A 13,432-nucleotide genomic window follows, 5' to 3' on the forward strand; every position below is an offset into this window, starting at 1 on the left:
GCGCCTGCGGTCTGAACGAGGGGTGTAGCGCCCAGTGGCGTAACTGCAGATACTCCCGGCGGCTCTTTTCCGGAATGTCGTAATGTTCCCTGATCTGTGGAAAGGTGATGATGCCATTTAAGTCGAAAAGGTGCCCTACCGACCTGCAGGGGGAGGCTCGCCATGCCTAAAAGGCACGGGCGTCCATACCCGGATGGAAATCACGGTTGTCAAACAGTGGGGTCATCGGAGAAGGAAAGGTGGTTAGCTGCGCCGAGACGGCAGTGTGGTCCCAGGCCTCCATGATGGTATCAGTGATGTCAGAAGCATATAAGTTAGGAGGGCGGTGCAACTTGCGAAGGAAGGAAATGCTTTATAAGGGTCTGCCCGCCACTGCTTGGTCCTGAAAAAGCCAGTGCTTCTCGGACTCCAGCCTATGCAATTCCACCAGATAGTGTAGTTGAGCAGCATGAAAGTAAGTTTGGAGGTCAGGCACCCCCACCCCACCCTGTTCTGGTGGCAAACCGAGGTTTACGACCGTTCCAGATGAAGCGCAAGAGCTCCGCCTGGGTCTGTTGAATCCAACCCGCTGGGGGCCGGGGAGGGAGAGTATGGAAGAGGTACTGGATCTGCAGGAGGATCGTCATTTTGGTGGCTGCGATCCTACCCAACCATGACATTGTGCAGTGCCTCCACCGTCTGAGCTCTGTGCGGATACGCGTGCGGAGGAGAGAGTAGTTAGTGTCCGCAGCGCCCCGTAGAGTCGGTGCCAAGTGAATGCCCAGGTATGGGATTGTCGAGGACGCCCAGTGCAGTGGGAATTCCTCTCGCACAAAAGCCAACGTCTGCGCGGAAAGGGAAAGATCCAGCGCCATAGACTTTTCCACGTTGATCTTAAACCCCGAGCCCCTTGTGAATACATCTAGTTCAATTAGGAGGGCACAAAGAGCTGTAATCGGCTCCGATAATGAGAGAAGAATGTCGTCCGCATAGAGACTGATAGTGTGGACGTCACCGCCAAACTTAATTCCGGTAATAAGAGGGTGCTTCCGGATTCTGAGAGCGAGAGGCTCCATATAGAGCGCGAAGAGGAGAGGCAACAGGGGGCATCCTTGCCGTGTGCCCCTGCCGATAGGGAAGCGGGAGGAGGAGCATCCATTTACTCGGACCGTCGCCATGGGTAGCCGGTAGCAATTTAGGATTCGGGTCCTGAGTTTCTCCCCAAACCCGGCAGCCATCAGAACCATTTCTAGATAGGGCCAGTGCACCCTATCAAATGCCTTTTCGGCGTCAATAGCTAAGAGCATGAATTCACCCTGAATGCGGGATGCCTTCTCTATCAAATGGAGGACGCGTTTGGTGTTATCACTGGTCTGCCTCTGTGTTATGAATCCCGCTTGGTCAGGCTCAGCAAGCTGAGCCATGTATGGTGCCAGCCGGGTCGCCAGAATACTAGTTTATAATTTAATTTCAATATTCAAAAGTGAAATAGGCCGGTATGCTCCACAGGTCGACGCGTCCTTCCCCGGCTTTGGGATAACCACTACCGCTGCCTCCAGCATTTCCCCCGGAATAGAGCCAGTGTGTTCAAATGTGTTGAAAAGGCTTGTTAAGATGGGGGCTAGTTGAGAACAAAGTGATTTATAGAAAGCGGCCGTGTAGCCATCTGGGCCAGGCGACTTACCCAGCTTGAGGCGGGAAATCGCTGAGATCACCTCCTCTGTTTGTATGGGCCTATCGAGGAAGGTGGCTTGTGAGTCAGTGAGGGCGGGCATACTGGCCGCCGCGAGATATTTGGTGCTATAGTGAACGTCCAGGCTGTCTCCCTTGTATAGCTCCGCATAGAAATCCCTAAACTTTTCTGCGATGGCGGCATCGTCCATGATCATTCCGCCTCCAGCCTCATGGATCCCCTGCACTCTCTGATGTTGTCTTTTCTCTCTTAGTTTGTTGGCCAGGATGCGACTGCACTTATCTCCCCCAGTATAAAAAGAATGGCGGAGGCGGAGGGCCGCAAACTCAGCCATGTCCTGATCTATCGCTGCCAGGTGTGTCTGCACAACTGCCGCCACGCACGATGAGCTCCGGTACGCTGTTGTAGCTGCTCAAGCTCTCACACTTTCTGTGTGAGTTTTGCTCTTTTCAAGTTCCGGTCCACGTTCTGGGCAGAGGAAATGGCGATGAATTCGCCCCGTAAAAACTGCTTTTAGTGCCATCCACTGAACTGCTAAGAAAGTGTCAGGGTTAGCGTTGTGAGATAAGAAGTGAGATATAGCCTTCTGAATCTGCTCAACTACTGATTGTTGGTGTAACAGAGTGTCTCGGAGGCGCCACTGTCGCGAGGGGCGGGAAGAACGCAGGAGACAATAGGTAGCCACGTCCGGGGAGTGGTCGGACAGGGACACCGTCAAAATTTCAGCGTTAGTAGCAGAAGCTTGAAGGGATGTGGAGCAGAGAAAGTAATTGAGTCAGGCGTATGTCTTGTGAGCCCCTGAAAAGAAGGTGTAGCTGCGAGAGTGCGGGTGAAAGTGGCGCCACATGTCAAAGAGCCCCAGGTCTCTCATGCGTGTTTGATCTGCAACCGGGAGAATCCCAACCTGTGTCTTTCTTTGGCAAGAGCGGTCCAGATCATTATCTAAAACTAGGTTAAGGTCCCCCCCAATCAGCAGGTGGTGGGCCGGCACAGCCGTCACCTCCCTCAAGGCAGTACTTAAAAACTTGATTTGCCCCTCGTTGGGAGCATAGATGGAGCCAATAACCAGAGTCGTGTCTCCCAGGTAGAATTGGTAGGCAAGAAGACGACCCTTTATCTCTACCTCCTTCTGAACCACCCTACCGGAGAAAGAGAGAGAAACCAAAATAGCCACTCCCGCGGTCTTAGAAGTGCTGGATGAGAGCAGCTGTGTGGGGAAATATTTGGATCGCAGCCTGTGATGATCTTTAGTAAGGAGATATGTCTCCTGGAGTAGACAGATATCTGCCTTAGAGTGTTCAAGGTAATTGAGCACTGCTCTCCATTTGATCGAGTTATTCAAACCCTTCACGTTGAGGGTCAGGACCTAAAGTGTGTCACCTGTCATGAATGGGATAAGAGGCGGCCCAGGAGCTACAGCCGCCGACCCATGTTTCGGGCAAGGGAAAAGAGGACCATATCGCAGGATCAGGGCGGTGACGCCATGGGAGAGGGCCAAGGGAAAGTGGACGAGGGACCCCTACCCCAAAAGAAAAATCCTAAAACCCCACAACCAAGTCCAAAAACAGGACTGAGAACGAAAAAACCAATCCAATCTGGAAAACACAGAGTACATCATAATGTTCGTCTTTCCTGGGTATCCGGGAAGTCGTCGAAGTGGGGTACAGAATGCGGTCAAGAGTGGCAGGCCGGAACCAGCTGCCATCCACCGCGGATCAGCCAGCCGCTGACCAAAGGACAGCAAGAGGGCCCCACAGTACTTATTCATTCCACATCCGAGGTGGGCCCTGCTAGGGCGTCAGCGACAACGGTCAGAGCCGCTTGATGTCCCTGCTCTATGGCGCGCTGAGTCGGCTTCCGGAATCTACGCCTCCTCCGGGGTTTCTGCCATCCCGATGGTGAAGTCACAGGCTCCGAGTCGCTGTCTCCTTGTTCTTCGTCATCCCGGGGCACCGTTAGACACAGCAGCTGGCAAGTCTCAGTAAGCGAGCGCATCTGGTGCAACCTGTCTTGGAAGCGAAAGATGAGCCTAAACGGATGCCCCATGAGTACGTGATGTTCTGCTGTCGGAGATGCTCCGTGACCGGGCGAAACTGTCGCCTGCGCTGCAGCGTGATTAGGGAAAGATCTTGATATAGCACTGGAGAGGTGCCTTGATAGGAGATAGGGTGCATGGTGCGCGCCCTGGCCAGTATTGCTTCCTTCGTCTTAAAGTCTTGCAGGCAGACCAAGATGTCTGCTGGCGGGGCGTTGGCTGAGCGTGGTGGGCCAACTCTATGTGCTCTGTCCAGGACAAGGGGAGAATCCGCCGGGACAACCAGGATGTGCCTGAGCAGGCCCTCCGTGAAGGCGAAAAGATCCCTGGTCTCGTCCGAAGCCTTCACCCCACGGATCCTGATGTTCTGTCTACGGGACCTGTCTTCAAGATCCTCCAGATGAACTTGCATATCGAGGTGTTGATCTTGAAGACGTATCACCTCCTGCTGCAGAGCGTTTAGTTCCGACGTCGCCTCATCACTCCCTCCCTCCAGTGTGGCCACCCGCTCACCCACACTATCCAGGTCCCTGCGAATCTCTCGCATTTTCACAGTCAATTCCGTTTTGACCGATTGTATGTCGGACCGGAGAGTGTTGAAAAGTGACTCCATGAATGATTTCGTGATGGGGGCTTCTCCCACCTCCGAACGGGGCTGCGTGGTCGTCATTGCAGCCAACTTATTCGGGTCCTTAGGGGTGGAGGGGGACTGTTAGAAAAGTTCTTCAAGGGACTTTTGCTTTCGTGTCCTAGCCGTGGACATAATCAATGACGAGTCATCAGGTCCCCAGCGTAATTGCAGGAGTGGGATAGTGACTGCTCCACCCTCTCTGTCTCAAACCATGCAGCTAGCAGCAGAACCAGTCAAGGCCCATGGGAGACCTCCCCCACCACAGTCCACAAGTAGGCACAACGCTCCCACCAAGTGGGTCCTCCGTCGCTCTCAGCGCAGAACGGGGACCCAGGAGCGGTCGGGCAGTGCACCGTCCACTCTCTTCTTAACCTCTCCCGTGGGCGCCGAGCCAGGGGATCCCCAGGGGTACTCGAGCTGTGCCATTCGCTCCGGGGGACTCCCGTACAATCGCTGTCAGGCGCACCTCTAGTATCAGATCCCCGGCCCGGGCCGGCACCACAGTTGTGCCTCACGCTCCCTGGGTCCGCGCCGTTACTCCGGCCTCTCTGGAAGTTATTGGCCCCCAGGCGCCGTCCCCATGCTCCTCACCTCTCAGGACCAGGCCGCACGGGTCACCGAAGGGCTCCGCAGTTCACGTGTCGCACTTCGCTTGTCCTTCACTGCGGGTCGTGAGCAGTCCGTCCACCAGGCCCCTGCTCGAGCCTTCTATTCCACCGCTGTGGGCTCCCTCGCTGGGTCCCTGTTCGAGCCCCACTGTTGGGGTCCACTGGCCCTTCCGCTCTGTCTGTGCTGGGGCCTCGGGTGTTGGGCGCCCCCCTCCCCCCCGGGTTCACCGCCAAGGCCCAAAGGCTGCTCCCCCACCGGGTGCTCCTTCCTCTGCTTCTCCACCGGCGTCTGGGGCTGCTGGGCCATAACCTCACCCTCTTGCGTGGCGGGCCTCCCTGCCAGGGGGGCTAACAGGTCGACTCCACCCCAGCCGCCGCTGCAGCTGGTCATCGTGACGGGCACTCTCATCAGCCCCTGGTAGCTTGAGGGGGGGGCCACTCCCAGGCCGCCGGTCGCTGCACCCCCGCTGGCCTGCAGCGTCCCGGCTCTTGCGTGAGGATGAGGCCCGCGCGTGGGCCGCTGGCCTCGGCAGACCCTCTTACTGTCTGCCCCGGTCCGCTGGGACCGCTCCGGGTCCCGGCGGTTGGCTGCTTTCAGCGCGATCAAAAGGCTAGCGGCGGGGCCCCGGGCGCTGTCAGGGCCAGTGTGGTTCAAGGGCACGCTCCGCCACAATTCTGGGTGGTCGGCGGCACGCTCAGCAGCTGTTAGTCGCTTTGTGTGGTGGACGGCAGGCGGGAGCTCCGCTAGTTGCTCCCTACCTCGCCGCCATCTTGGCCACGCCTGCATGCCACCTTTAGACTGCAAAAACAACAAGTGATGGACCGAATGTGGATCAATGTCACACATTCCCCCAGTCAAAAGATCTGGGCCCAAATCCATCGTTTTTTTGCACTCCACACCACCCTGGGTTAGACAATGGCGATATGCAAATCAGCTCTGACCCTGTTGCCCCATGGGAACAGTCCAGTCCGAACTACAAAAGCCATGTCCTTCCCAGAACGGAATCAAGCATCCTTGCTCATTGCACCATCAGGATTCAAGCAAGCCGGGCCGAAGACGGCTGAAATGCCAGAAACCGGTCCCCGGAAGCTTGTTTCCTTCCCAGTGAAAGAATTGGCTTGGTAGTTTGGTTTGCCCTGTTCCCATGATGCACTGGGCCAGGGACAGACTAATTTGCATATAGCCAGGTTCTGAGCAGGGATGGTGCAGTGAGCTAAAAAACGGTGTTGGATTAAGCCCTGATCTCTTGACTGGGTGAGAGTATTCTGCTTAATTCAGAAACTCTGTCCATCACCACCCCCTGTTGTTTAATTATTTTGTCCACCATAAGCGTGGAAGGGTATACTCAGACGTGAGTCCCTTGCTCATTGCACCATCAGGATTCAAGCAAGCCGGGCCGAAGACGGCTGAAATGCCAGAAACCGGTCCCCGGAAGCTTGTTTCCTTCCCAGTGAAAGAATTGGCTTGGTAGTTTGGTTTGCCCTGTTCCCATGATGCACTGGGCCAGGGACAGACTAATTTGCATATAGCCAGGTTCTGAGCAGGGATGGTGCAGTGAGCTAAAAAACGGTGTTGGATTAAGCCCTGATCTCTTGACTGGGTGAGAGTATTCTGCTTAATTCAGAAACTCTGTCCATCACCACCCCCTGTTGTTTAATTACCTTTAGACTGCAGCATTTTTAGGTCAAAGCCTTCCTGACAGCACAGCTGTCTGGGGCGAAAACGACGTATTTTGGGCATTGTGAAAACGTCCCCAGAAATGCATTCCACCGATTGCTTACCGTTCGCTTTGTAGGTTGTAACTCACGTTATGACTTTATATTTGATGGCTTTATTTGTTTTAGGCTGTTCAGAATGTCTTCTTCTCTATTGTGGAACAATCCTGTTCACCATCATTCCTTATATTCTTCCACCAGTTGTCGCTTTCTTTAAAAAGGCCTTTAAATTTTGTCACGTTTGCTGTGCATTCAAAGAAAGCAGTCTAATATCAGGCTTGGTCTTCCTAGGGAGTTTGGTGTTTATCTTTCTCTCTCTAACTACAAAGTGAGGCGATTTTTGTGACAATAGTGCTGGGTACTGGGAAAGAAAATGTTTGTTTTTTTTCAAAACATTTTTATTCTCGCTTTGCAAACACAAGAAAACAATCTGGGGCATAAACATGTCTCACATCGTAATATTCTGCAATTAAAATCAGCAGTAAATATCACACAGTCACAAATATACACTATTTCTATTTTCATAACGCCGGATACCCAACTTCCGTTTTGCCATCCTGAGATATCAGTCCCCCTCTGAGTCAGAGTCACTGTCTTCATGATCTGATGGAGGATCACGAATTTCCCCTCTGTATGTATTCCATGCACCCCATATTTTTTTCTACTTTTTTGGGCACCCTCTGTTACTGTATACTGCCCCCCCAGCTATCATGGCTGCCTCCATATCTTTGTTCTATTGTTCTAGGGTAGGCACCTCAGCAGCACCCCATTTCTGCGCTAGATTTCTTTTTGCCACCATCATGCCCAAGGTAACCCAGCCTTGTCCCAAATGCGTGAGGTCATTACGCTCCCATATGTTTAAGAGGCAGCGCCTGGGCTCAGGTAGCAGTGATACCTCTTCCACCTGTGAAATTGTTCTCAGCACCTGCGTCCAATATTCCACTATCCTGGGACAATCCCATATAGTATGGTAAAAGGTCCCCTCTTCCCCACAGCCTCTCAGGCAGTAGGGATGTGCAATCTTTCCTATCGCATGTAGGGTGTGTCTGGTGTAGTAGGAATGGTGTAAAATACGTAATTGCACTAGTCGGAGTCGTGAAGAGATACCCACCTCCCTCGGGGACACCGATGCTTCCTGCCACTCTGAGGCGTCGATGTCCACATGTTCGTGTCCCCATTTATCCCTCTGTGATCCCGTCGGGTCAGGGAGGTTATTTACAAGTTTACGGTAGGTTAGAGAGGTTGCCTTCTTTGGCATATAGTCTGTCAACAATCTATCTTCCATTGGGGATGCCTCCGGGACCTCAGAGCCGGTCGCTAATGCCTGAACCAGAGCGTGTCGTATCTGTGTGTAACTGAACAATTCCAAAGGGGCCAGTTCAAACTGCTGTTGTAAGCTTTCAAAGGCAACCACTTCCCCCTTCTGCCACATATCTCCGACCGTTGATATCCCAATTTCATCCCAACGGTCAAACCCTTTACTGTGTCTGAGGCTTCCTAACCGCGTCATGTCCCATAACGGAGAAAGCCGGGTTATCAATCCCTGCCATCCTGATCTCGTCTGAGCTGCATGCCACAATTCCAGGGTATGTCGCAGTAGTCTGAACTTTGTCTGCGCCAATTTTTTATCATACAGGGAAGCCAACATGTCCCTCATACCCAACTGCGGCCTATCTGCCTGCAATGCCGGGTCAGACTGTGGGAGATGTACCCATTGATTAACCACTTTTAGTTGTGCGGCCCAATAATAAAGTTTCAAATCTGGAAGTGCTATCCCACAGTCATATCAACTACGCACCAGCTTGGCCTGTGCAATACTTGCTGGCTTATTGTCCCACAGCAGACTGGAGACCTGCGCTGCGATAGCTTTGAAGTAGGAGGGTGTCACAAGATATGGTGTATTTTCCAGAATGTATAGGAACCGCGGTAGGGCCATCATTTTAAAAAGATCTGCCCTTCCCAACAAGGTCAGCGGCAGTGTTTCCCAGTGATGTATGTCTCGTTTGAGACGCTCTAGTGGAGGTTGCAGATTCTTAGTATAGAATTCCCCTGGGTTTGTGGTAATGTGGACTTCTAAATATTTAAACGTACTATCCACTATTGTAAGTGGGCAATTGTAGGGGAGACGTGGTGGTGGGCCGTGTAACACGTACAAAAGGGACTTGGACCAGTTAAGGGTGTATCCTGACGCACGACCATAAGCTGTACATATGTCTAATAGACTACTTATATAGCGCTTGGGTCGGAATAAGTATAGCAAGATATCATCGGCGTAGAGGGAAATACGTTCCTTCCACGTATCGGTCCATCTAAGGCCTCTTACCATTGGGTCCCACCGTATCCACACCTCCAGTGGTTCCAGCACTAGCGCAAATAACAGTGGCGACAAAGGATAGCCCTGACGCGTACCCCTCGCCCGGGGGAAGTCCTCAGAGATGCGACCATTAGCGGCAACGTGCGCTAGCGGTTTGGTGTAGAGCAACTGAACCCAAGTACAAAACTTCGGACCAAACCCTAAATGGCGGAGTACTGCGAAGAGAAAGGGCCAATGTATCATGTTGAACGCCATATGTGCATCCAGAGACAGCACCATCTCTGGCTCCTGTAAGGACGCAGAGCGCGCAAGCACCCTGTGTAACCTTCTCTGGTTGAGCGTTGTGTTTCTGCCAGGCATGAAGCCCGACTGGTCCGAGTGTATGAGCTTCGTCAAGTGTGGTGTGAGCCTGAGCACTAGCACTTTTGCAAGGATATTGGCCTCTGCATTTGTAAGAGAAATAGACCTATATGAGGCACAGTTGTCCGCAGATTTTCCTGGTTTTAAGATAGCCACTATGGTGGCCGTGCGTTGGTCCGGCGGGAGTTCTCCCGCCTGCAGACTCTCAGTGTACATCAGCTGTGGCGTTATGAAATCTTACATCTTTTTGTAATATTCAATAGTGATACTATTGAGACCCACTGCCTTGTACGATTAGAGTGCTTAATGGCTGCCTTTACCTCCTCTGCCGTGAGGTCAGCCTCCAAGTCCTGCGCTTCTTCGGGTGTCAATGTGGGCATGGCAAGGTCTTTAATATAGGTCAGTGCCTCATCGACATCTATTGCAGAGTCTGATGAGTATACTGTCTGGAAGTGGTGCGCCAGTTTTTGCACTATACCGTGTGGGTCAGTCGAGGGTCGCTCCTCCCCCGTGTCGATCTGCGCTATTCACCTATCATTTTTTTCTTTTCTATCTAGCTATGCCAGTAATTTCCCTGCCTTGTCGCCGACATCGTATATTTTTTTGGCACGTTGCTGCCAGTTGTTGTCTAGTTAGTTCTGTCAGGTGTGCCTTGTGACGCTGTTGTGTGAGGTGTAAATGGCGTGTGGGTTGGGTCTATATTATGTTGTGACTCCGCAGTCGCTAATGCCGCCTCTAGTGTCTGTAATTCCAACTGCCCTTCACGTTTGTGAGAGGTGATGGAAGCTATGGCCTGCCCCCTAAGGACTGTCTTAAGCGCTTCCCAGAGAGCAACCAACCCTACATTGTCCTGAAAATAATGCTTTGTTGTTTTGTGGAGTTCTCATGTAGTGCTGGTGGAATATAAACTGAAACTATATTAGGCGGTCTCCCCTCCCATTGGGCGTGTATGGCACAAACCGCCCTGAACCATCAGACTTAACTTCTTTTATTATCAGGGGGAATTGTTTCTTCAAATACATGCCTACTCCCCTGGAGCTCGATGTAAATTCGGAATGTACCGCCATTCTATATCCCCATCTGTCTAGTGCTTTGGTGGGCGTGCCTGTGAGATGTGTTTCTTGCAGGAGTACCACTGCCGGGCCCTCCCTCCTAATACTTTGTAAGACTAGGCCACGTTTGATTTTATCACCCAGTCCGCGCACATTCCAGGTAAGTATTGAGAGGAATGGTATTGCAGTGTTGGAATCTCCCAGTCCTTACTCCGTCCTCCATTGCTATGGTCTATCAATCTATGGATACATGTGACTTGCCTTGAAGTGCTATCTAAGTGCGTCCCTGAGCGTGTAAGTGTTACATAACCAGCCCCAGTTCGAACTATGATATGTTATACATTAAATACAAAAATCGTGAAAAAAGGCCCTGCCCCCCAACCCCCCTCCCTGCCTTGCGGACCCAGAACTGTCCGCCTCCCCAACTCAGCAGAGTGCTTAGAACCCCAATACCGTAACAGTACTTGCATGCACCGGGGTGGGAAGTCTGAGGACGACCTTTTAATCCCCATGTCCCAGAGTCCTGAATCACCAGTGATTCTATCGCAGTCAGAAATTCAAGGTGGATTTGCTGCTAGTAGCATATAAATGCGGCCATGGAATGTTTAGCAGTGGATACTCTCCCACCGGGGGGGGGGGGTTGGGTGCTTCTCCAAGGCTCATTCTCCTGCTTCTTTCTGTAGGTGCTCGTCTTCCCTTTTGTTCTGTGCAACGATCTCCGGATCTTTGGTTCACACCCGACGTCTTCTCTCCCTTTGCACACTTCCAGGTTTACCCGCCGTTCGCCATCCCTCCAGCCAGTCAGCGGCCTCCTCAGGCGTTTCAAAAAACCAGGTTTTCCCCTATCGCGACGACTTGAAGCCGTGCCGGGAAGAGCATGGAGTATGGCAATTTGCGGTCTCTCAACGCCTTCTTGACCTCCAGGAAAGTTCTGTGGCGCACCAAAACTGCTGCCGCGTAGTCAGGGAAGAAGGGAATAGTAGAGTTTTGTATGCGGACAGGTGGCGGCACTCTGGCCGTTTGAAGGATAGCGTCCCTATCTCGAAAGTTAAAGATATGGGCCAGCACTGGACGCGGCGGGCCCCAGGCCTTGGTCTGCCTCCTGGGACCCTGTGCGCCCGCTCCACCGAAAAGACGGTTGAAAGTCCTTTTGGCTGCAGGCGTGTTTTTATGAGTTCTTCAGTGTATAAATCCATGGCGGGGCCCACCTCCGACTCTGGAAGCCCCGTGATTCGAACATTGTTGCGGCGGGAGCGCCCTTCCTAATCATCCAGCTTCTCCTATATAAGCTTGTTTTCCGCCTCCAACTGCGTCACCTTCTTAATCAGGAGTGCGGAGTCTTTGGAGAGGTTGGTTGTCACGTGTTCCACCTCTGTCACTCTGGCAGACATTTTCTGAAAGTCTGCTCTCAGGAACGTAACATCCGTTGAGATGGAACCTCCCTTTGTTTGTACTTTATGGAGAGCCTCCATGATATCTTCTAATGTCACTTTGGGACCATCTTCTTTGGGATTAGCAGCCTGTTCCTTGTGTTCCGGTAATGGAGGGAAGTCTTTGGTGTAAGCAAATTTGTCCAGCTTACCTTGCTCGGCAGCGCGTGTTCCGCTGCCACTCATAGCGTGTGTTGCTGTGTTTTCCCACCTCCTGCGGGAGAAATTTAGAAATTGTTCTGGCGGCCTCTAATCCCGCAGCACTAGTGAGACCTTCCACCCAGTACTGCGCGCGACCACCGTTTAATGCACCAACTGTCGTCACCGCAGCACCGCCGCCGGGGTTCTAATTATGCGTCTTCTTCTGGCTGATCTGCTGCAGCGACGTCTCTCCAGCCGGGCTATCATGTATTATCACCCTACAATTCCGTAACTGTCGAGCAGTGGGTCTAGAATCCAGGGGCTAGTCCGATGATCTCTAGGGTATATCGCTGATGACTGTAGTCTCTGTTTGCGTTAGACCAGAATGTTGCCCATCAGTATCTTCCCCGGAGGAAGAACCGTCGCAGTTGGGAGTTTTGTCTCGGCAAGGACTATTAAGATGTCATTATCCAGCATGTGCGGCCCAGATTAACCTTTTCAGCACATTCCCATGACGTGCGATACAGCTCTAGTCTCTACTTTCTCACCGGGGGGACCGCAGCCCGTACCAGCAGATGTTCGGTCACCTCATGCGCTGTCACCACAGGCGTTTTAGAAGGGTGGGGAGGGGGGGGGGGGGGAGTCACGTTTCAGCACCGGCCCCATTAGTAGGCCTCCACAGCTATCCAGCAGTCAGTGTTCCCCTGGCTTGCTTGTTCCCACTGTCTCCGCTGCTGCCCGTCCGTCCACACCTGAGGGCCATCCGCTGATCAGCCGGTGGCTTATAGCCTCAGTCTGCTGCCGCGTGCGGGGGCCACCCTTCGATCTGCTCTGCACCGCCGGGGCCTCTGCACTACTACCCCCGGCGTGCCCCCCGCCTGGCCTCAAACGTCCCCAGCCCCGGGCATCTCGGGGGGAGGGGGGTGGGGGGGGGGGGGGGTTGAAGGAAGCACTAGACGCTCAAGGCCGGTCCACGTCGCCGATCATCCGGGCATCCTCTGGGGCAGCCCTCGCAATCTGGTCATCGGCTGTATTTGATCAAGCGGGTCTGAACGACTACATTGAATGGGGCAAAGTAGACATCTAGACCCCCCCATATAGTCACATGTACAGTTAGACACTTTGACTATAGTGGTGAACTTTGCGACTGGTGAGATATTAGGGATTGCCTATTAATATGGGTCCATCATTCTGCGAATGCGAAACATTATGTAACTAATCAAATACAGGCACACTACAGAGATTGGCGCTGGATGGGTCATGGGTCATGATCACTAGTGTTAAAACCTGAGCTGTCTCAATGTGGGACGATTGGTGCATAAAACAGTATGCAGTAAAAGCGCAATGAAGAAGCGCTGTATGTAAACATTTTTATAAGTGAGTCACGCAAATGAGCTGCAAAATGTTCCAGATGGACAGCATTTTAAAATGGAGTTAAGTCATCAATCACGCTCGCATTACGTACAGAAATCT

General features: G+C 52.6%; 1 long non-coding RNA gene across 1 annotated transcript in view; it reads left to right on the forward strand.

Moving 5' to 3' along the window:
- LOC147724471 (uncharacterized) overlaps nt 1–13,432 on the forward strand; it is a 134,019-nt gene that overhangs the window by 46,043 nt on the left and 74,544 nt on the right. The gene's annotated exons all lie outside the window — the stretch shown is intronic.

Source organism: Lissotriton vulgaris, chromosome 4_1 (assembly GCF_964263255.1).
Source record: "Lissotriton vulgaris chromosome 4_1, aLisVul1.2, whole genome shotgun sequence".
Lineage (NCBI taxonomy): Eukaryota > Metazoa > Chordata > Amphibia > Caudata > Salamandridae > Lissotriton > Lissotriton vulgaris.